Here is a 22,880-nt window from a genome sequence, read left to right as displayed (position 1 = left end):
ATGAGCGGCTCGGGCTCCGCGCGGGGCGGGAGCAGCGGGGCCAGCAGGCTGACTGGCTTGCCGGCCGGCCAATCCGGGCGTCCCGCCAGCCTGGTGCTCTTCGGCGATTGGTCCGCAGCGGAGGCGACGGGGCGGACGGCGTCCCCCGGCGTCAGCTGCATGAGGGGAGGGGGCTTCGGCAAGGAGAACGGGAGCGGCTGCGGGGAGGCGGTTGCCGCCGCCGCTGCCGAGTCCCCACCTGACATCCTGGCCGCCGGCCCAGCCGCGAGGAGCTCTTCTCCGCCTCCCTTAGCGTCGGCGCCCGGGGCCGCTGGTGGCGGCAAGAACCAGGAGGATAGAAAGAGGCCCCACGGAGAAAAGAGGGCTTGTCAGACCGGGGGGTGCAGCGAGCAGAAGCGCCTTCCAGCGAGAGCAGGCCGCTGCCGGCGGGGAACGGGGCCCGGGCCCGGCGGGCCGCGGAGCTAGCGCGGGGGGAAGCGGCTGCGGCGGGGGCCGAGCGCAGGGGACGCTGGGAAAGGGCTCACGTGGGCCGGGGGCGGGGCGCTGGGAGCCGGGCGACACCAGGAGCCTCTGAAGGAGGGGGGGGAAGGAGCCAAGCGCTTTCTTCGTCGGCCGTTCAAGCAGACCGGGAGGTGGCGGCCGCGCTCCCCTCTGGTCTGCGGCAGGTGGTACGCGCCGGCACGGAGGCTCGGCCTTATAATCAGACAACCCTCTCCGCCTCCTGTGCTGGTATGGGTTGGTATGTGCCGAGCGGGTTCGCTGGAGGCGCGCGCGGTAGCGAGCCTCCCCCTCGCTGTGGGCGCGCAGTGGTAGGCGCCGCCTGAGGAGACAGCGGGCCGCCATGGCGGAGGGAGGCGCCTTAGGGCGGGCCGGCCGCTCTCCCCGCCGCCGAACCGTGTCTGAGCGCGGGCAGCGTAAGGCTGCTCGGCTGAGGTAGGCCCCTGGCGCCGCTCCGGGCCCGCCGGGCCAAGCGTGGGCCCATGGAGGAGCAGGCCGGAGGGACGGGTTGGCTGCGGCCCTGGGGGCTGAGATCCCCATCGGGGGTGGGGGGGGCTTTGCCTCCCAGCAAACCCCCTGTGTTGGCAGCTCTGTAAGCCGTCCTCCAGTTCAGGCAAGAAAAGCGTCCTGCTTTAAATCGTTAGCTTGTTTAGGGCAAGCTGAGGTAGATGGTCAATAAAAAGTCTTGTCGAAGTCAGTTTAAGTAGGTTTCTTTGAGTGCTGAAGCCTTTCACCTTCTCCAAGGAGACTTGTGGAGAAATCTGAGAGGTTTTGTCCTTTTCAGGAATCCTGTTCTGCTGCCTCAAATGAGAATTGGGTAGGAGAGGCTCAGCTGGGCAAGGTGTGACATTGCAAATGTGAGGTTTCTTTCACGGGTTTTGTGCAGTGTTTTTATTAAATCTATATTCTGTGAATAAGAAATTTTTAAAAATACTGTTATAGATATACGAACATTGAACACTGATAGGAATTCAAAGTAATCTTAATTGAAAAAAAGCCCTACTTCTTGCTTTTTACTTAGATAATATAAACCGGGTTTGATAGAGCTTTCCTTGAACCAGCAGACTATCTTAAACTTCAGTTTTGCACTGTTTCCTTCTCCCTCCTGCCCTTTGCCCTACTTCAGATCTGAGTGTGCCTTACTACTTAAGTCCTGGTCCCTCTGCCCCTTCATGGTTTGCAGTCAGATTCAGTGGTGGAAATGGTGAGACAAGTCTGGGGGGAAAGCCAGAAAAGGAGAGCTGAAAATTGACCCAATGTTAAAACACTGTAATTTCAACTGCAATTGAGTATAACGCGTATGTAACTCTTGGTTTTCAATAAAATGGTAAAAACTGTGTCAAACTGGGCTGGTTTTGTGTGTATGGTATGTAGCTACCTTTTTATAAGAGTGTATACACCTACTGAAAAGTTTCTAGTGTGGAAGGAGTTGTTATATCCAGGTAAAAATTGTACACGTGTCTTCGCAGTGACAACTTAATGTTCTATGTCTCAGCATCTGTAACATATGTAGAGGTGAGCCAGAATCTCTGTGACCCTACAACAAGATCATCCTACTGTACTGATATTCTTGTGGTGGAACTTGGAATTTGTTGATAGAAACTGTTTCTAGTTCTGCTGCTGGTTTTCCTCACTACCAAATGTACCTGTCAAGTCAATTAATTATCCCTTAATAAGGAGCAACACTCTTATAATCAAAGCTTAATTTGTTTTATGTGAAATGGACAGACTGTTTTAAAAGTCTGTACATACAAAATACTATACCCAGGCTGAAGGAATCCATGTCTAATGTCACTGGACTTGGGTCAGAGTCTCTAATTAAGAGTTCTCATCTGAATAATGTATTAAATTCCCAACTGGTTGTCCAATAAGAGCTGAAAAGAGCAGGATAGTGTGTGCGGCTCTATCAAATTACTGTAGATAAGCATTATCTTGATGCAATAATCTGCCTTTTATAGGTGTATTATATAAAAGTTAATAATATTAAGCAAATTTTCAGATTTGTGTTATCAAGGAGACAAAAGCATTAGGCAAATGACATTTCAACTACATACATTGCTTCTAACTTCCAGCGTCGTTTTGTCTGAGTCTTAGTTATACTTTTATGAAGACACACACCGAATTTGATCAGATTGATGTTAATTTTTACCAGGACCAAAGGAGGAAATTAAAAAGCAGGAATAATAATGCAGAAATATTGAGTTGATGGCTTGTAACGCTGCTCTTGCTTTAGTATGTGTTTTTACCATGTTGTAGTTTTGTCCAGGTATCACCATGGGATAAAAAAGGGCGGCTTGTTGACAAGATATTAAAACTTGGTTTCTGTCATACCAAAAATTGGTGTATTTTTGCCAGTTCATAAAATCAGCATCCTTTCCTAACAGCTTGGTGTGTCCTGCTGCATGATTTAAGACTTGATTCTTAGGCTTTAATATGTTTTGAAATGCAAAATCGTGTATTTCAATCACTGCCACTTCAGCAAACTTAATGGTAAGTTTGAAGTGATTGTTTTGGAAACTGCTTGTATTTTGCAAACTGACCGATGTGTACTTTTCTAGACAGTTTCTCTGTAAACAGAGCGTATGTGCAGCTTTGTGTTGCATGGCTCAAATGCAATTGCAGGCAGCACGCTGCGTGGAGAAAGGTGTCACCTGGTATTCATCGTGTGGAGGAATCCTCGCCATCTGCAGAACCCTGGGTCTTGCTGCAGAAGTTGTCAATCCTGTTCACCTGTGTTGTCCATGTGGTTTAGAGATGAATAAAGGGCTACTGTCTGTGTCAGAAAAGCATTGGAAACTTAACTTCCTAACTATTTATAACTAGTGTTCTCTGAAAGCTGTGGTCAGAGCAGCTATGAAGATGCGGACGCTGATGGTGAGGCACGTCTGGGCGCATGGCAAGGCCTGCGGGTTCTGCTCTGGGCTTGACTGCTGTTTGTTGACCCTCAGGCAGTAGCTACCAAAAGACAGGACACCGTCCCCTGCTTTGAGCAGGGAAAGCTCCACTGTGTTAATGCACTATCCTCTTCAGTAAGGAAGATGTTTGGGTTTAAAGTTCTGCAAAACCAGTTGCAGGCAAGGTTTAATGATTTTTTTAACATTTTCTTTTTTTAAGGGAGGAGCAAGAAGTGCTGTGAGCACTGGAAACAAAGTTTAAGTCATACAGACTTGTGTTTGTGAATGAATCCCTGGATGATTTCTCTGTTTTCAAGGGAGGGTTGAACTCATGCTGTGCCCTCAGTGAAGGCAACAAGTCTCTATTCTTGATAGTTTTGGGAAAGTTACAGGAACTCACTGTAAAAACAACAAACAAACAAACAAACAAAAAACCCAGAAAAAAAACCAACCTACCAGTTTGTACTCAAAACTTATAAGGAGGGATGGATGCCTATAAGAAGTGTGGGTAATATCCTAGACACAATGGAGGTAAGCGTTTTCCTGAAGTTAGGAATTTACCTAATCTCTTGTTTAAAATCAAAGTTGAGTAGTTTGTTTGGGCAGCAGCAGCTGTGTTACAGCTGTTCTGTGTTCTCATGATTAGCCTCTGCAGAGGGTGAGGGGGCGGATTTCTTCTTTTGCTGATTACACTGATACCATATACTCACCAGACAGCTTGATTTCAAAATAAGCCAGCCATTCTGATTTGACGTGCTGTAGAGTTGTCCGTGTGGGATACCAGAATAGCTGGAAGCCTTTAGGATGGTTTTTAGAGTTATATTTTCTGTTTTTATTGTTTTCAGAGGACTGGAAGGAACTAATGTTGATCTGCATTACAGTGGCAGTAAGTAACTGTAGTGTGTGTGTGCGTGTAAGTCACTAAATAATTGTTAAAGCTCAGCAGTTAATACATATGACCGTTACAATTGTGGTGTCATCGACTTAGGTGCTGTTATTATTGCTCAAAAGTGTGTTAATTAAAAAATGATGCACTCATTAAACTTAGATAAAATGCTCTGATTTTAGAGAAAACAAAGGAATCGGATATGAATGTACAGGTGAAACTGCATGTGTAAGAAATCATTTCATGTGATATTAATACTACAGTTACTGCCTGTGAATTTAGTCAGTGGGATAGATACTTGAATAAAGTGGGAGAAGGGCTGGTGGGCTGGTAAAAGCAGAAAAATTCCAAATAATTTATAAATTTATAATTGAATCACGAAACATAGCTGCGATGCAGGCTTTCAGCTAAGGTCCAGTGTGGAACCAGTGGATGCAGCAGTGGTGTAGGGGAGGACTGGGGACTTTGCAGTATAAGCTGAACTTGAGTTAACACTGTCACGGTGGTGCTGTGGAACAGTCAAACACTGCACTGAAATTCACCCTGGGGTAGTTAAGAGATGCAGGGCATAATCTCTGCTGCACTCGGCATTGGCGTGGCTTTGGTTGGTCCGCTTGGGATCTTAGACGATCTGAGCAAATAAAAGGCTGATACAAAACTTGTACAGAGGGGCGATGCAGTGCTGAAGAAGTGGCAGCTGCGCGCGTTCCTTGTGCAAGGACGGCAGCTTCTCAGGTTCAATTGTAATGGTGACATATTCGGATTAAAAATTGATTTTAAAAATTACTTTATCATAAACTCCAAAAGTGAGGATTTATTTAGAATTGAAAAACTGGCACCATTTTCTTGATGGTGTTGTGCTCAAAAATTTGCCTTCATACTTAAAAAATTCTCCCTGAGGTAATGTACTGCTCAAACAAGAGTTAAAATTCAACACCTGTAGTAAAAAAAAACCTTCTGGAAATAACTTCTGTAGGAACTAGAGACAAAAGCACACAGACCTGCTGCCTTAGCATTAGTTTATTTGTCAGAGTGATGTCATGTTTAATCTTTCTGTCGCTACTTTGTAACTGTTGTAACTGGAGTTTACTTCCTATAATTGCGAAACTTGTAGTATGTTTTTCTTTTTCCGGCATTGCACTGGGTTACATTGTCTTCCTGTTTGACGAGAGCAGGTATTCGGGGACGTGGATTTTATTTTTGTGCCTGAATAATATTATCGGATTTCCACCCGCTGCCGTTATTATCAAACACTATTAACGTTGCACGTTGAGGGTACAGCCGTTTAAACCACTTTTCTGCAGTCAGACACGAGCTGGTTTCGGTAAGATGCTGGACTGGCGAGCTCAGAGGCGCCCCAGATGGGGAGCTGTGCCGGCTCGTTAGCACCCATTGAAGCTAATTAGAGACAGGGCGCAGCGGCACCCAGCTGCAACCAGCCACCCGTGGCTGCTTCCCAGTTCGGGGGGAGCACAGGTCCCAGTGGCTTGGGGCGAGGGCAGGGTGAGCCCCTACCGACCCGCTTTCTACATGGATGTGTTTTAAGTTACAGTGCTCTGGTGGTGGAAGTAAGTGAAATACCCTTTGCCTTTTACTTCTAATCTTTCTTGGATTGTGGGATCAAGGAAAATTTCTTTGTGAATATCCACTGTAGTTCTTAGGTTGCAGACAAGAGATTAAAAATGCAATCAGCTTGTATAATTTTAACTCAACGCTGTGTGCATATGTGCATGTTTATTGAAGGAATGTATTATATATTCTGTTTTTTACATTGTTCGGTATATGAAATAAAGGTATTCTGATGAGGAATTTGGTCTCTCTGATGCGTGTGGTTACGTTTTCTGTTGAGCTGAGTGTTAGTCTTCAGTGCTAGAGAAGAAAGCCAGTTTTACCCTGTTTGTAGGCATTGCTTCTCAAGTGTTTCAGGTGTGTCACAAACAGGTTGAAAATGTTGTAGTGGTACTAAAAAAAACCAAAAACCAAACAGGCAGTGCTTTTACTGCTTCCAGTCCCACACCAAGTCTTCAGGGTGGAGATACTGATCCTATAGCTTCTCAATCACTATTCTGCAAAGCTCATCCATATCTTGAAATGAGAGTTAAAACTATAGACCATAATCCTTGCGCTTCTGGCAGAGCCCAAATGAACAGTCTCTAAATACATAAAAAATACAACACCTTTACTTAATCAGATTTTTCTGCCACGGTGGAATTAAAATTTTAAATCTCATATTTGCTGTCTAGAAATAACGGTGCTACTAAAGCATCTCATTTAACCTGAAACTTCTTCCTATCCAAACCAGACCTGCTCACCTCGTACAAGAAGAGAAGGGGTCCCATTCTAAATCTGAGAGCAGAGGCTTCGTCTGTTCCTGGCTCTGCCCAGCCTTCCCTGGGTTACTTTCTTTAGCCGGGGGATTTCTGATGGATGTAGGTGCCGGTTACTGGAAGCTGTAGGGGCGGTTCCTCATTTCTTGGGCACGTCATCGCACACAAGGACACCTGAAAGATGTTCTTCCCCTCTTGTGTGAGCACTTCACCTCCTTTTGCATGTTTTTGCTTCCTCGAGCTGTGATCCTCTCCCTGTGGCTACTGCACCCCTTCATCCTCTGGCACTCGCCCTTCTGTGCCTGTTTTTTTTGGGGTTTTTTTTTTTTTTTTTGGTTATACATTGCTGCCTAAAATAAGTCTAAATCAAGTAATATTTTTTTTATTTTTTTTCCCCCTGAAGTCTTTAAGTTTTTGCGTGTTTTTTTTTTTTTTTTCATATGTTTTGATAGAGCACATATCTTTCACCTTTCCTTCCTTTCTGGTCCTGTAGGAAAGTCCCAGGCCAGTACATCTGTGTTCTGAAATACAGACTTTGTAGGAAGCTGGTGGGGAGGAGTGCTTAAGTTCCTTTTACAATGGAGTGACAGCACTACTACTGGTTAGAGTATATTTAAATACACAGTAGTATTTTATTTTTGCTCTTAGAAATGGACTTACACTTTCTGTGTATAAACTAAATACATAATTACTCTCAAATGTTTCCTAGGCACCTGTCACTGTGCGTACAGCTGGTCGTTCTTTGGGAACGCAGCCGTTTCCCAGACCGACAGTCTGTGCTCTGGCCAGCAGGGTGAGGGCTTGTACACAGAATAGGCTTTCAGACTGTGAATCTAAAAGGGAATATTAGTGAAGCTTCCAGCTTCTCTGTCCTGGGATTCGGTTAATAAAACAGGAGCAGCTTGTTAAGGAAAAAACGTTTGTAAGTGGTTTTGTTTGGTTTTGTTTGTTTGTTTGTTTGTTTTTAATTTCAGGGTGCCATTTAGACTTCTGTCCTGCTTCATACCTGCACTGGTAAAATATTTTCAAATGTTGGCATATTAAGCAAAGAGCAAATGGGTCTAAAAGGGAGTGTTGCCTTAGCAACTACAGTCTTGGTGTCTGGATAGATTAGAACTATTGGTTTCTAACACACTGAGTTAAAGAAATCTCTCTGGACATTAAAAAAAATGAGCGGGTGAAATCATATTCTACATGAAGGTAGTTATGGCTTCGGTTTGCTGGTCTGTCGTCTGGTTACTTCATAACAGATGTGGTTTAGGTTACACAGAAGGCTTTTGGGTTTTTATGAGACCTTCCTAAGTTATTCAAGAATGGAATTGATTTTGTTTTTTAAAAAATACAGTTTTTGAAAGCTTGACATCATGGTAAGGGTGGATTGTTTTTTTCCTTGCAAGGAGTCCCAGGGATATCAGAGATATGCTGGTTCGATATATTCAGCGCATAACCTCAGCCTCTTTTGTCAAGAGCTGTAGGGAGCTTTTTCCCCTGTTCCAAATGTATTCTTTGCAGCTTATTCCTTCCCCTGAAGAACGTTACTTAATTTTCAGTCTTTATTCTATGAAAAATGTATTGAAATTTTCCAGTAGTGTATTTTGCATTATAAACTGTAGGGTTGGATTATATGCTGGGTGCTACATTATCATGGCACGTTCTCATGATTGTGTTTGGCTTCCACTCGCACTGTCATAATGGAAAACGCCAGACCAAGAGCAGGCTGGATCCAGCTCAGTCCAGTGCTGGGAAAAGTAACAAGAGTATGTCAAACGTTTTGTCCTGAAAAAAGTCCAAAGCTGAAAAGGCATACAGAGTCATTTCTAGGGCCATAGATGTCAGAAGAAACAGAATGGGAATGCCTCTGGAAATGAGGTGTCATCTTTGGGAGGTCTGAAACTTCCTTCGAGCATCTGGATCCTGGAGGTGTCTGTTTCCTGAGATCCTTTTGAGGAATTTGGGACCCCAAAAAACTCAGATTCTGGGGAAATCAGTTGAATCCCTACTTCCCCGTCAGCTCAGGCAGGTAGGGGTTCAGGTGTCAGGCGCCACGAGAAGCAGCACATCCTAAACCCAGTGCCAAATGAGGGATGCGAAGCAGTTGTAGCAAAGTTAAGGCAAAATGCAAAGCAAAAATATGTCCCAATTAAAAACAATAAATTGATATTCCCCTTGGGTAGCTTACAGCTCTGTGAGCGTGCGTTATGCCCGAGGGAATTCTCCCGCCGAGATGGATAATTTGTGTGTTTGCGGGTCCTGTATGGTGAATGTTGGACTTTTTTCACCTGATTTGCTTTTCACTAGACTCCCAGTTAAAATTTGATGCAAGTGACTAATTATTGATTTTGATAAAGCTAATAAGGTGTTTTATGCTAAATAATTGTGTATCCCACTTTATTGTTTTCATATGCTTGTTTTGTTTCATAAAAATCATGCAATGAAGCATAGACGAGGAGTGCTTGTTGCTTGATCCTACTGTGGTATAGCTGATGAATTCATGGATTTAAGACAAATAATCCGTATTTCATTACTAGCAAGTGCTAGAAATAAAAATGTACTCTGGACTATTGGTTGAAAAACAAATCCCGAAGTCATAAGAGAGGATTAAAGTTGGAAAAAAAAAAAGCTCTCAAGAGAAATGTTAAAAAACGAAGAGAGTAATGACATCTGCTTAATAGCATCCAGCCCTCTCAACCAACAGTTATGAACCTTTGAAGTCTTTAAATATAGGAAATAAAAGCAGAAAAAAAGGCAATATGTGAGAAAAATCAGAATATTATAGCAGTCCAGGTTATCTGAAATTTTTATTTTTGACATGGGAAAGCTTTGAAGCTTGTCTGAGACGTGTTCTGAAGAGACTAATGAAGCTAAAGATAAAAGCGTAGGGATAAAGCTTAAAGGGCAGTAGAGCTACATTTAACTCACAAACAACGTTGGCAATAGGAGGAGAAATCTTATAATGCCTGGGCATTCTCCCTGTTTCTGAAGGAGGTTTCTTTCACTTCAGCTATCAGCAGGAAGGGGTTTTTGGCTGGGAGAAAAACAAAGACAGCCTTTCAAGTTAATGTCAAGTGTGATGGAAAAGTCAGAACAGAAACCCTAAAAGGGTATATTTGGAACCAGTTATGGAAATGCAGCTCACTCCGTACTGAAGTGTGGCCTGGCCTTCAGGGAGGGAAATGAATTCTTTCATAATCTTCCTGAATGCCTCCCCCCACTCCCCAACGTACTGTCTTAAACACTTTGGAAACTTTTCAATGCATCAAGAAAGGAATCAATTGGTTGTGATGCAGGAAGTTGTCTCTGCAGGTAATAGTTTTCTGTGAACTTAAGCTTGAAAATCAGGGTAAAGGGAGCTTCGCCGTGCAGAAGAATGTTGTTCATCGGGCTTCTGACAAAAGTGTATTTCCTTGTTTCTGATGGCCCTGGTTTGAACTTAAGTGGGTAAACGCAGAATGAGTATTATTGGTATAAGAGAACCAATGGTATTACGAATAGTTAAATTTTGGTCTAATGAGTCACAGAAAGTAGGCTTTGCCATCCATCATGCTGTTGCATGAAAATGAGCTTAATCTCATTTTCAGTTTTATTCATCTCTTCGAACGGTGTTTTCCATGACAGTCAATGTGAAAGACATTGTTTTTTGCAGAGATTTTTATGGAAGTTCAGATGAATCCATTGAAGATGTAAAGTCAGAGCATCAGTGTTCCCTGAATGGGCTATCACCCAGCAGGAGGGGCTGCTTGGATTGCTTTAGCTAAAGCTTCTGCTGTTACTTTGCCATGATCCTGTTCCGAGTGCATTGTAAGGAAAGGTCCAGGCTTACCTTTGGGGACAAAAGTCACCGAGACTACAGATGATTAAATCTTTAAAAGAAGCCATCCTATTTAATGGTGGGTGTTTTCTAATCTGCTACTTCATCCTGCAAATAATAATATGGGAAGAACAAAAGAACTAAAATTAGTAGGTTAATCTGATGTTGAACATGAGGGGTAAGTTGAACACGGGCAGAGGTATAGACCCACAGGGAAAGCAGGTTCCTTCTCTGAGCGTGTCCTGCCCTGGGAAGAGCTCTGTCCCAGACGTGTTAGGAGCACCATCTCCAAAGAGATTTTCTCCATAGTCACTCAAAAGAGCTTTTTAATTACCCCAGCATATGCCTGCAGAATGAAAGAATGGGGAAACTGAAAATATCTTTTTCAGTAATCCATTTGAAAGAAGCCATCGCTTCCCGGTTGGTCATCCCGCCACGTTTCTATTCGGCTTAAAATGGCCTTTACAACGGCTAACTTTTCCCAGCGTTTCACTTGACTTTGACTTAAATGTTTGCTCCCCCCACCCGTTGCTACGCCGGCCTTTCTGTCAAGAGCAGATTTCAGCCTGCATTGCTGTGAAGTGGTTTTGCTTATTTTTCCATCGTGTTCGAGTGTACCGGCGGTCCGCGTGGTGTGTAATGGAAAATGAAATCAGTTTGACAGCATCAAATGTTATCTGTACACCTGCTTGCTTTTGGCACCGTTCAGCAGCTTTACTCTTCTTCCTAATGCGCGGTGGAAAAGTCTGGTAGAGGCAACTTTTTTAATGATGCCAACAAATAAAAAATTAAAGATCTTAGGCAAGTTTTCACATTTTCCTCCTGGTAAGCTGCTTCCCGCTGTACCACAGCCCCGTCCCACAACCAGCGCTTTCTGCCGGCTCTGCATTTTCGTGGGGAGCAGAAACCTATGGGGCTGTCACCCTGTCCAAAATGTGGGTTTGGAGAAGTGGTTGGGGGTGACTCTGGAGGAGAGGGATTTCCTGGTGACCGGCTGATTCTGCAACTGGGCAAACCTGTCAAATCAAAGCCCGCTGTCATCATTTAGAAATGTAGTTAAGTATTTTCTTATGCTTATGGAGATAGCCGTGATGATGGGGAGAGTCTTGAAGAATTTTTTAATTTTTGTAAGTATGTTTAAAGATGTTGGATGTAATGCAATTTTTTAATTTGCATGCAAAATGCAAGCAAAATATGTTGTATTTTAACTCTGGCAGTGTCTCTTGAGCTGGGCCAAAGTTCTATACCAATGCTGTTCATTTTCATTGTTTTCCTCTCACTTTTTAAACAATCTCAGTTTCAGAGAGTTCTTACATATTTTTGGAAAGCAATCATATGATCAGCTGTGTTCGTGAACGCCCTTGAATCCAGTTCCGAGGCAGGAAGGGGTCCCCGGAGGCGGCGGGAGCAGGGCCAGCTCTGCGGTGGGTTTGTCCTCGGCGGTCAGCTCTGCAGTGGGTTTGTCCTTGGTGGTCAGCTCTGCGGTGGGTTTGTCCTTGACGATCAGCTACCTGGTGGGTTTGTCCTTGGCGGTCAGCTCTGCGGTGGGTTTCTCCTTGGTGGTCAGCTCACCTGAGACCTTGTCCGTCTGGGTCCCAGCCTCTCCCAGGGCAGAGGTCCCCTGGTGGGACGGTGAGCCGCCTTCCCCAGGGTGAATGCCGTACAGGGAACTAACGCTGCGTTAACCAATACAGCCTACAAGAAGAAGGCATTGAGGATAGAGCTACTTCATCACTAGTGGACAGCAGATGTGGCAATGATCTTTTTTTTTTTTTTGCTAGTACTTTAGAGCATTTAAATAGCTGTTTTAGATGAGAGCGAAGCTGACAGCAGCTGCAGCAGGGATCTGGTAGTGATGTGTGGGCTCAGGCACTCATAAAGTCAGAGATAAGTTTGTTGTTGTTGTTGTCCTTAACTGTGTTCTGGTTTCAGCACTCCGACATTTGCACTGGTGCACTTTTTTTAAACGCAGAAAGTTTTCCCGACAAGAACTTCTCCCTGAATCCCACAGTGAAGAGTTTGTAGCTTAAATGTGTCTTCTGCGAAGATTACTTCTGAATTATTGTCATCATGGTACAGCGCCGTCAGGGCCCCGGCGGGCGCGAGCGGCGCTGATTGCGTATCAGCGCTATTGTTTCTGCTGCAGACTGGGGAGGAGTGGAGAGGGCAAGTACGCTGCAGGACCTCGAAGATAATGTGTTATAAATAAACATCTCAAATTTGTCTGAAGTCGCAGCATATGATGGTGTGGAAGATTGGATCCTGACCGTGTTATCTAACGATTGCTGCCAACGGCTCTTGGCAACGTGGTGTCTAAGTTGGAAGGCTGAAAGGATTGCAAATTGGCTGTTTCAGTATGGATCCTACCGCTGGCTGGAAGAGGGTGGAAGGAGAGTTTAATCAATGTTTGTTCTTGTCAATGTACTGATCAGGTTTTCGTGTAAGGTTGTCTTCTTTTGTGCTTTTTTGGCAAACTTTATTTTAAATCTGCTATGCTACACAGTAGCTCCAATGGAAACGTAAGCACCCGCCAGCGAGGAGCTTAAATTTGGGGCACGTTATAGAAATCTGAGAGTGTTTTGCCATTTGGATAAAAACGTTTTCTGTGTTTTCCTCTTCTGCTGCTGCTATGGGATGCTTTAAAACAATAACCCAAGATGTTTGCTTTCCAAAGTGTCACCGTGGCCGTTTGGTCCGTCGTTTGTGCTCCTCTGCTGGGCTGCACCACGGGCAGCGGTGGGGCTTTGGTGGCTGCAGCCAGCTGGATTTCTGATTTCTGAACTCCTAATCCTGCAAAGCCTTCAGATGATGGTTATTTTAGCTTCATGTCTAAAAAAATGGGGCGTGTGAGACGAGGGCATTTGCTGTCTGTTTCTTCTCCTCTGCTCCGTTGCCATCAGCACCCCAGAAGAGACCACCTGGGCAGCTTCGGCGGAACTGAGAGGGCAGAGCTTGCAAAGACGAGGTGGCAGAAGAGACGATGTTTTCCCCCAGCTCGAAGGAAAAGCTGTTGGGTGATCTCGGCTCCTATTGCAGAACAAGAAATTCAAATGGGAAACGTTATGAATGCCCAACCATTGGAAAACATCTGAGTTTGCCCTCTGTTATGCGTATATACATTTATATTCTCTGATATATTTCCTCTGATAGAGGAAAGGGACCTGGGGGTCCTGGTGGACAGCAGGATGACCATGAGCCAGCACTGTGCCCTTGTGGCCAAGAAGGCCAATGGCATCCTGGGCTGTATTAGAAGGGGGGTGGTTAGCAGATCGAGAGAGGTCCTCCTTCCCCTCTACTCTGCCCTGGTGAGACTGCATCTGGAATATTGTGTCCAGTTCTGGGCCCCTCAGTTCAAGAAGGGCAGAGAGCTGCTGGAGAGAGTCCAGCGTAGGGCAACTAAGATGATTAAGGGAGTGGAGCATCTCCCTTATGAGGAAAGACTGAGGGAGCTGGGTCTCTTTAGTTTGGAGAAGAGGAGACTGAGGGGTGATCTTATTAGTGTTTATAAATATATAAAGGGGGAATGTCATGAGGATGGAGCCAGGCTCTTCTCAGTAGCGACCAGTGATAGGACAAGGGGTAATGGATTCAAGCTGGAACACAAGAGGTTCCACTTAAATTTGAGAAGAAACTTCTTCTCAGTGAGGGTGACAGAGCACTGGAACAGGCTGCCCAGGGAGGTTGTGGAGTCTCCTTCTCTGGAGACATTCAAAACTCGCCTGGACGCCTTCCTGTGCAACCTCATCTAGGTGTTCCTGCTCCGACAGGGGGATTGGACTAGATGATCTTTTGAGGTCCCTTCCAATCCCTAGCATACTGTGATACTGTGATACTGTGATATACCTATATATTTATATATATTTGCAGAAACAATAGCATTGATTATATATATTTATATGTATTTATATAGGTATATCAGAAGAGCACCTCACATCACGTATGGTTATAGGAAGTTATAAAACTACAGAGAGTGTAGTTTAAAGTTTGTTTGCTTGCTCCTGGCTTTACCTGTTAAATCAGTGCTGTCTTCTAGAGACTGAAGGAAGGAGTCTGCCATGGGTAAAGCCTCGGAGTTCATTTGTTTTAATGAATTTTGCTGTATTAATTAGCATTCTCATTTCCTTCTGCAGGGACGGGCTATTCTTTTCCATATCATTTGTGCTGTGGCAGCTCTGGACAGCGTGGTGGCTGCACTCGTTTTTATGGTACCCGATGTGGCCGGTGTGGTGACTCAGTGACGTGTTTTGACGCTTCCTTGAAGATGCACCCAGACCCCACTGATGGAGTTTGGTGTCCTAAATAACACTATACAGAATGACAGTTCAGGTCTTAAAAGAGAGTAGTTTGCTGTTCCCTGTGTGTTCCAGATATTTTGCTGAAGCCTAAGACTTAATGGGCATTATGTGTAAGAAAAAAGGAAAGGGGATGTATGCTTACCTGCAAAATACAACTATTTCTCTTCTGGAAAAACAGACGATGTTTCAAACCTGGAGGATATTTTCAGATTTTTTTAGTAGGTTTCACAGAATCACAGAGTTTTCAGAGTTGGAAGGGACCTCTAGAGATCATCTAGTCCCACTCCCCTGCCAAAGCAGGATTGCCCAGAGCACATCACTCAGGACTGCATCCAGGCGGGTCTTGAAAATCCCCGGAGAAGGGGACTCCACAACCTCCTTGGGCAGCCTGTTTTTTGTCTGTGCTTCTAGCTGTGCTATCGACGTGCAAGTAAAAGACAAACTAATTGCAATTAAAAACATTAATGAAGTCCAGTATCTTTTTTTTCCCCCAGTAAATTAAACTATAGCTGATAAAAATCACCAATTTTTAGTTCATATAGTCAATTACTTGGGCTTTCTGATATTTGTACAACACAGTAGTTGGGGATTTTTTGCTAACACTGCAGGGGAGAAGTTATTTAAGCATTTTTATTGGCTTCAGAGAAAATATGGATTCTTTTATATCTGATTTTAGATGTAACTCTTTCCTATGTTTTTTATAAGCAACCTCAATCTTTTGTGTAAACTACTTGATGTTTTATTTACCCGCAAGGAATGCAGCTATGTGCAGCCGTTGTTGAATATGCCAAAATATTTGCACTAAGAATATAAGAAGATTTTGACAAAGAGACAAAGCATAAAAATGCTGCTCTGATCTTATACACTTAAATCTTACATATATTCATGTGTTTTAGAATTTGTTGGCAGATGTACACACTGAAAAGCTGCAGAAGTAACCATTAGAGGGGTTTTTGTTTTTACAAATTATATAGAATCATAGAATGGTTTGGGTTGGAAGGGACCTTAAAGACCATCTGGGCAACCTGTTCCAGTGCCTCACCACCCTCAAAGAGAAAAATTTCTTCCTAATATTTAATCTAAATCTCCCCTCTTCCAGTTTGAAGCCATTCCCCCTCCTCCTATCACCCCATGCCCTTGTAAAAAGTCCCCCGCCAGCTCTCCTGGAGCCCCTTTAGGCACTGGAAGGGGCTCTGAGGTCTCCCCGGAGCCTTCTCTTCTCCAGGCTGAACCCCCCCACCTCTCCCACTCTGTCCTCCCAGCAGAGGGGCTCCAGCCCTCCCAGCATCTCCGGGGCCTCCTCTGGCCCCGCTCCAACAGCTCCGTGTCCTCTTAGTGTCACATGAAATAGGTGTGACCTTTCCCTTTGTGCCTTTCAGTGTGTTTTTGGATTCATGTTGTCACTGTCCAGTGAAGTGCGGTTCCTTCAAAGGACGAGTAGTTGCAAAGTTTTGGTTGGCAGAGACAGCCGTAGCCAAAAGTGCCCGGTTCTCTTGTGCATCGATCCCTGACATGTTTGCCTTTCATTACTGGCTGCATTATTACAATTCAAGAAAGAAAAATACGAAGTACGCGGATGAAGTGGTCTTGATTAGTATCACTGTGTAATGAGGTGGTTGATCTGGAGAAAGAGCTTTATTTAAAATGCAGCAGCACAGGAGGGGAAATTGCCACACTATTAAAAGAGTGTGCTGGATTTTTTGCTTTTATTAAAGTGCCCCGGCATGGATCAGGGTTGTACCGAGTGCAAGCTCACTGAAGAGGTGATCTTGCTTTGAATTATGCTGGTGCTTGGGTAGCGGTAGCTTTTCCCTTGCTCTGATCCCACCGAGAAAGGTGTTGGAATTATTGATCCTGCCTGTTTAACCCCCTCCCTGCCTGCCCCCCCCCCTCCGCCCCCCGCCTGCAGGCTGTGGCCCTCCGCTGCTCATCCCGCTTACGCTTTGTGCTGTACGGGGTAACCGTGGAAATGTCTCCGTCAAAGAATATTTCTTCAAAGATGTGAATAAAAAGCAGCCGTAATCGCAGCAGGTATTTTATGACTGACAGCTCGAATGAAAACCGTATAAAAATAAATTCATATTAATGCGCGCAATGCCTGTGAAATCTTGTGCTGGGTTTTTATACGTGCTGTACAAAGCAGTCAAACAAGGTCTGTCCTGTTCCTCCTCCAGCTGTCGATGTCGCGGGTGGGAAAACAAACTGCTGCTCCCGTTTCAAGTCTCTTTTAACCATTGCTAATTTGAAGAATTCAAAATAAATACATTTAAAAGTCAATGGGATTTTGCAGGGCTTGGTTTATTTATTTCAGAAACTGTGTCTGTTAAATAAAATGCGTTTTTGGACGGCACTCCACGGGGCGTTTTTCCACCTGCTTATCCTGAAGTGCGCAGCAGCGTGCTTGGACACTTTTACAGTGCCACTCTGAGGATGCTGTGTGGTCTGTGGCTGCATTTGGTAGAGACAGTCCTCCCGACGCGGACCCTTCCACCCTCCGTTCGGAGCAGAGAGAGATTTTGGGTATAGCTTTAAGCCTTCCCTCCCCCCAGCCTTCTGGAAGCAGGCGGCAAAGACAGGTGATATGGTCCGGCTCCGTGTCACTGGAAGAGTGTCGAGAGCGAATGCGATCGTGCTCAGGTGGCTTTGTCCTTTCTGGCTTCTTTTTTACTTTTTTGTGGATCGAAACGTGATCTTTCAGCCCTACTCATTCCATGCAATGTCATCCCCCTGGACGTGTCCGAAACGTCTTCAGCGTTCGTAGGTGATGCTCTATTTCTTTATTATACAGCGTGTGAAATCGTTCTCTGCGCTTCCTAGAGCATGCGTAACACCCACTGGGGATTTTTCAAAGTTTATTTTTAGCTTTTCCAAATAATTCACAGATTTGGATTAAATTTCACTCTATGTAGCAATTTAAAACAGTTGGTGTATGCTAAACGTCTGTCGCTGAAAACCGTGACCTACAAAAACTGTGTTATAATATCCTAAGCAATGAATTATTCAGGCGCTCACACGTCCTGTAGATGCAAGAGTGGCTTCGGAAATCCAGACGGAGCTTTTGATCCCATCATTCCTCCCCCTCTGGCACTTGGCCTGCGCTACAGTCGGGGAAACGGCTGCGGCAGCCACATAAACCCACGCGGAGTACACCGCAGAGAGAAGATGGAGAAGAGACAGAATAGATAAAATGGTTATCACAAAGGCATGGTGCTCCAGGCCGTTGCACAGGGAGTCTCTGCTCGCTGCCTTGGGTTATAACGGACGTGGGAGAAAGTTTTTTTTGAGAAGGAATAAAAGAATAGCAATGGAATAGCGGTTGGTGCTGCAGCGTTTGCTGCAAGTTTCCCACCACTGCTGCCATGAATACATGAAACGGGATCAAACTTTGTGCCTCGGGACCAGTTCTTTACTGGTGAACTATTAATATATGTTACAAAATTATAAGAGTTATAAGTATACATCTCAGAGTTAGGGAGCTCTTACGATTTTGAGGAAGAATGGTTCAGTCTGAGGACATCAGATGAGTGCCTTTGTTGGCTTTATGTGAGGAAAGAATTGGCATTTCATAGCGCTGCTGTCCCTGAGGAGTCGGTTTATGTATCTCGTAAGAGAGACAAGCGAGAGACATTTTCGCTCTAGCTTCTTTCACGAATTGAAAAGCAAAACCCGATTAGGCAGAGGAGGTAGGGGTGGCGAGGTGCTTCAGCAGCATCCTGCTGAAACCAGACAACTTGATCAACCCCGCCGTTAAGAAAGGTGGAGCGTCAGTGGGAATGCCATCCCCCGGCGGCGATGCATGTGGAGCCGGAGGGCCCTGGGCAGCCTCCGCTCCCAGTGCGGGGTCGCAAATATTCCCAACCCTCCCCACAGCTCCGGGAGAGCCGCATTCCTCAGTGCTCTTCAGCACCAGCCAGCAGCAATGGAGGGATTTCCAAAAAGTTGCTGCCTGTGGCTGTGACTGCAGCAGACTTCTGCGCTTTCCTAGAGCTATGGAATTTATACAGACGTGGGAACTGTGAGCTTCGCCCTTGAGAAATCCGCTCACCTACAAACTTCTGACTTGGCGCGTTGGCGATCAGTCTGCTAACCGAGCCTGTGCAGAGAACTGAGCGCGGAAGCAAAGCAAATGAGAAGGATCTGGGGGTTGTGGTAGACAGTAAATTATCCATGGCGCAGCAATGTGCCCTTGCTGCCAAAAAGGCCAATGGAATCCTGGGCTGCATAGGGAAGAGTGTGGCCAGTAGGTCGAGGAGGTCATTCTCCCCCTCTACTCTGCACTGGTGAGGCCACAACTGGAATACTGTGTCCAGTTCTGGGCTCCCCAGTTCAAGAGAGACAGGGAACTGCTGGAGCGAGTCCAGCGAAGGGCAACTAAGATGATGAAGGGCTTGGAGCATCTGCCTTATGAGGAAAGGCTGAGAGAGCTGGGACTCTTTAGCCTGGAGAAGAGAAGGCTGAGGGGAGACCTTATTATGGCACACAAGTATCTAAAGGGTGGGTTGAAGGAGGATGGAGCCGGGCTCTTTTCAATGGTTCCCAGTGACAGGACGAGGGGCAATGGGCACAAGTTAGAACACAGGAAGTTCCATTCAAATACACGGAAACACTTCTTTACGGTTCGGGTGACAGAGCACTGGCACAGGCTGCCCAGGGAGGGGGGGGAGTCCCCTTCCCTGGAGATTTTCAAGACCCGCCTGGATGCAGTCCTGAGTGATGTGCTCTGGGCAATTCTGCTTTGGCAGGAGAGTTGGACTAGATGATCTCTAGAGGTCCCTTCCAACTCTGAAAACTCCGAGATTCCGTGATTCCGTGACTTTCTAGTATAATATTTCTTTAAATAGACTGTTACCTGCAATGTACTGTTCGCTTTGCTTTTGTAGGACTTGTAAATGTTAGCCGATTTTTTTTTTCTTTTTGAAATAGAACTTGTTACTTGTTTTGATTTGCATTTTTGTAATTGACTGCACCGTGTGAGAACAAGCAAATTGTCCTCAAGAGCTGCAGGTAAAACAAGCGATGCTATTTTAGCTGATGTATTCATCAGTATAACTCTCTGCAAGTTCACTGCAAACTAGATGAGAATTTCTTGTTCTTTCAGCCATTCAGAACAGGTCTTTGCTGTCCTGCTTTGTCAGCAGTGAAATATTGTGGGTGTCTATTTTGAGATACTTGCTGTTTTATTTTTTAAGCAGTAAGAATGCATCACAGAAACACCCAGTGCATCCAGTGCGAAATCTTCAGAGCAAATACAAATCTGCACGCAAGAACATAGCTCTTGAGGATGTAAGGCAGCAGTGATGGTGGACTGAAACCTCACCCTTCTCCTGACGGGGCGGCGGAAGTATCCGGCAGTGAGAAGTACCAGTAAAGTCCTGTTACTCTCTTTCTGCTCTTGCTGGAAAATAAACGGTACTGCCATTCAGCAATGGTACGGCCACCCTCGGCATCGGACGCCCAACAACAGGATCGGCAGCGCTGCAAGAAGAGCAACTGCCCACCCAGTTCAGCCTTGCCCTAAAGAAACCGGTACCAGCTCTTGTTTTCACAGGACTGATGGCACCGTACATTTTCTTCACTCTTGTTGGTGCTGTGAGCGACGCACCTCCCGTTCAGTGCTGTGAGAGCGGCCCAAACATCGGCTGAAGATGAGCCACTGCTGGTACCCCCGCGGGCACTGGGGCAAGAGGTGGCTGGGGGGAACTCAGCCGCAATAGAACTCTTTTCCCAGAGAGCTTTACTCTTTACATTTTCTTGCTGGACTGCAACATAGTCTATTGCCAAATTTTACTGTATTAACTGCTAGACCAAGTTCAGATATCTGTATGTTATCAAACAGCCTTTTGTCAGTGCTGGCTTCAGTCACATCAGGACCTAGAGAGTCTCCACATTGCAACAATCATTTTCCTACTATTTTACTTACTTTGGGGGCAGTAGTGGGGAAAGCTGGGCAAAGGAAGCTTGCATCTTCAACCACAGCCTGCAGGGGCACCAACTTTGTATTTTTTCGTTTGTTATCAAAGAAAGTGACTTAAATAATGACTAAAAAGAAGTTTTAAAAGCCCTACTAAAATACTTCTTATTTTTTCAATAACAGCTGAGTTCTATTATTAATTTGAAATGACTTAAAAACTATCTATCTCAGTAGTTAAAAAGCAATTTGCTGAGTCTTTTGTGCTTTTGATACAAATAAATAGAAACTTCTATTGCTGGGATTTTATCTAAATATATTACCATTTTTAATGTGGAAAAGTGAATTATCTGTGCCGCTGGCATTTAATAAGTTTTAGTACTGATGCTTGTACAACATTAAGTAGTACTTTGTGTTGAAATTATATACAGGTATTAAATGACTTCCCGAAGGCCGCTCTTCGCATAATAATATCTTCAAAGCTCTCTGCAAATGCGATGTAATTAATGGCCACAACAGTCTTGCGAAGTCACTGGTGAATGCGATGGCTGTTGTGGCTCCTGGCTACCAGGTCCCCAGCCCCGCTCGCCCGCTGATGGGGTGGGCTGGGAGGAACAATCAAGCGTATGGTGCCACCAAGGTGACTAGCAGTTTTCTTGGGAAATAATTAAGAAAAGTATTTTATTTGGCTTCTCTTTGGTCCTGAATGTAGTAACAGAAATAGATATTGTAACTCAGGTTTAGAAGACGGTTTTGCAGTGAAACCACTCTTCGTGCGCCCCTTGGTGTGCCGATACAAATAGCTTTTCTTCTTTGGGAGTCTGTGAAAGAGGAGTAAGAGGGAGCAGTGTGTCTGATTATTGTGGCCGTACTCTGATTTCTTAGGAACCTTGTAAAACTTCAGTTTGGGGAGGTCTGTGCAGCATATTAAAAGGTAAACACTTTATGGGAGAAGCATGGCAAAGCAGGAGGTGAAGCAAAATATGAGAACACCCTTTTCCTCTCCCTTTCCTTCTCTTTCACTCCTTCTCTGATGAACTGAACTGCACGCAGCAGTGTTGCTTTTGCTGAGCTCGTTGGCTGGTTTGCCGGCCACTCGTTTCTGGGGGTCGGTGGCACACACAGACCTCAGCAGTGGGATGGAGCAATAGTCTCGTTTGGCGCATCACGAGGGAAAATGCCGACCGACACAAGCGCAGACGACGACTGCTCATCGGGGCTGAGCTTCACTTCAAGAGCTGAACCCGTGGTGATTTTGCTAAATACACTTTTTGGCTTTATCCCCGTTCCTCAGCCCAGATCTGTGGTGAAACAAGAGGGCTGCCCTGTCCCGGCTGCCCCGGGTGCAGGGAGGTTGCCCCGCACGCACGCTGCCCGCCCGACCCCGCTGCGAGCTCGTCAAAGCTCCCTTCCCCTTCCCCGGAGCGTCGTGCTGATTGAGCAGCTGAAAGTATCACAAAAGGGTTTGCAAGCGATACAGAACGATTGTGTTCTGCTTTTGTCCCGTTGCAAAGTGGCCGAGTCTCATCTGTCAGCTAACTACTCCTTTTTAATCTGAATTCCAGCGGCGCTTCCACTCCTGTGGTACAAAGGACCATTGAAACAGATTAAAAAAATAGAAACCAGCAATCTGCATACCTTAGTGGCATCCATGGCAACAATTTTCCAGTTGCAATTAGGTAGACTCAGGAGACAATAAGAGTGTTTATCGTGCTAAAGGAGATAAATAAAGACTAATAGCCACCTTTTTAATAGTGCTTCCCCCTTAAGTCTTCCATTTTTGCTGGATTCATGATTTAGATTTAGGAAGATGTTATCTTGCGGATTGGCATTTTTTTCTTCAGATGCTCATCTTTCACATCTTTTGGCAGTGTTATTTCCGAAGCAGAATTTCATAAGATGTGTACCCAAATCCACTTTGTCTACTTGAGTGATACAGCACTGGCCTGATTTCGGAAAGTATAAGCTGCACGAGAAATATCTGAAGTGGGTCAGCATCATATACCAATATTAGTGGTCATTTCTCTTGGTCGTTTCAAAGAAGACTGTGTCTTACCTACTGAGCTGGACAGATGTGATTGTCACAATCTCTGTACCTGTGAATTGAGCTAAACCCCCCACAAAAGATCCAAATAGTTTGACAGTAAAGGTTGCTGTGAAACCCGTGTCCTTGTTCCCTCCTCTGTGCACTACTGCCCCTGCAGCTTCCACACCATCACCTTCTGCCCTGGTCCAGCCCTCCCGGGTCTGACCCAGGGGATGCT

The sequence above is a fragment of the Vanellus vanellus genome (genome assembly GCF_965231255.1).
Source record: "Vanellus vanellus genome assembly, chromosome: 5".
Classification (NCBI taxonomy): domain Eukaryota; kingdom Metazoa; phylum Chordata; class Aves; order Charadriiformes; family Charadriidae; genus Vanellus; species Vanellus vanellus.
This window is presented reverse-complemented; position numbering follows the sequence as displayed.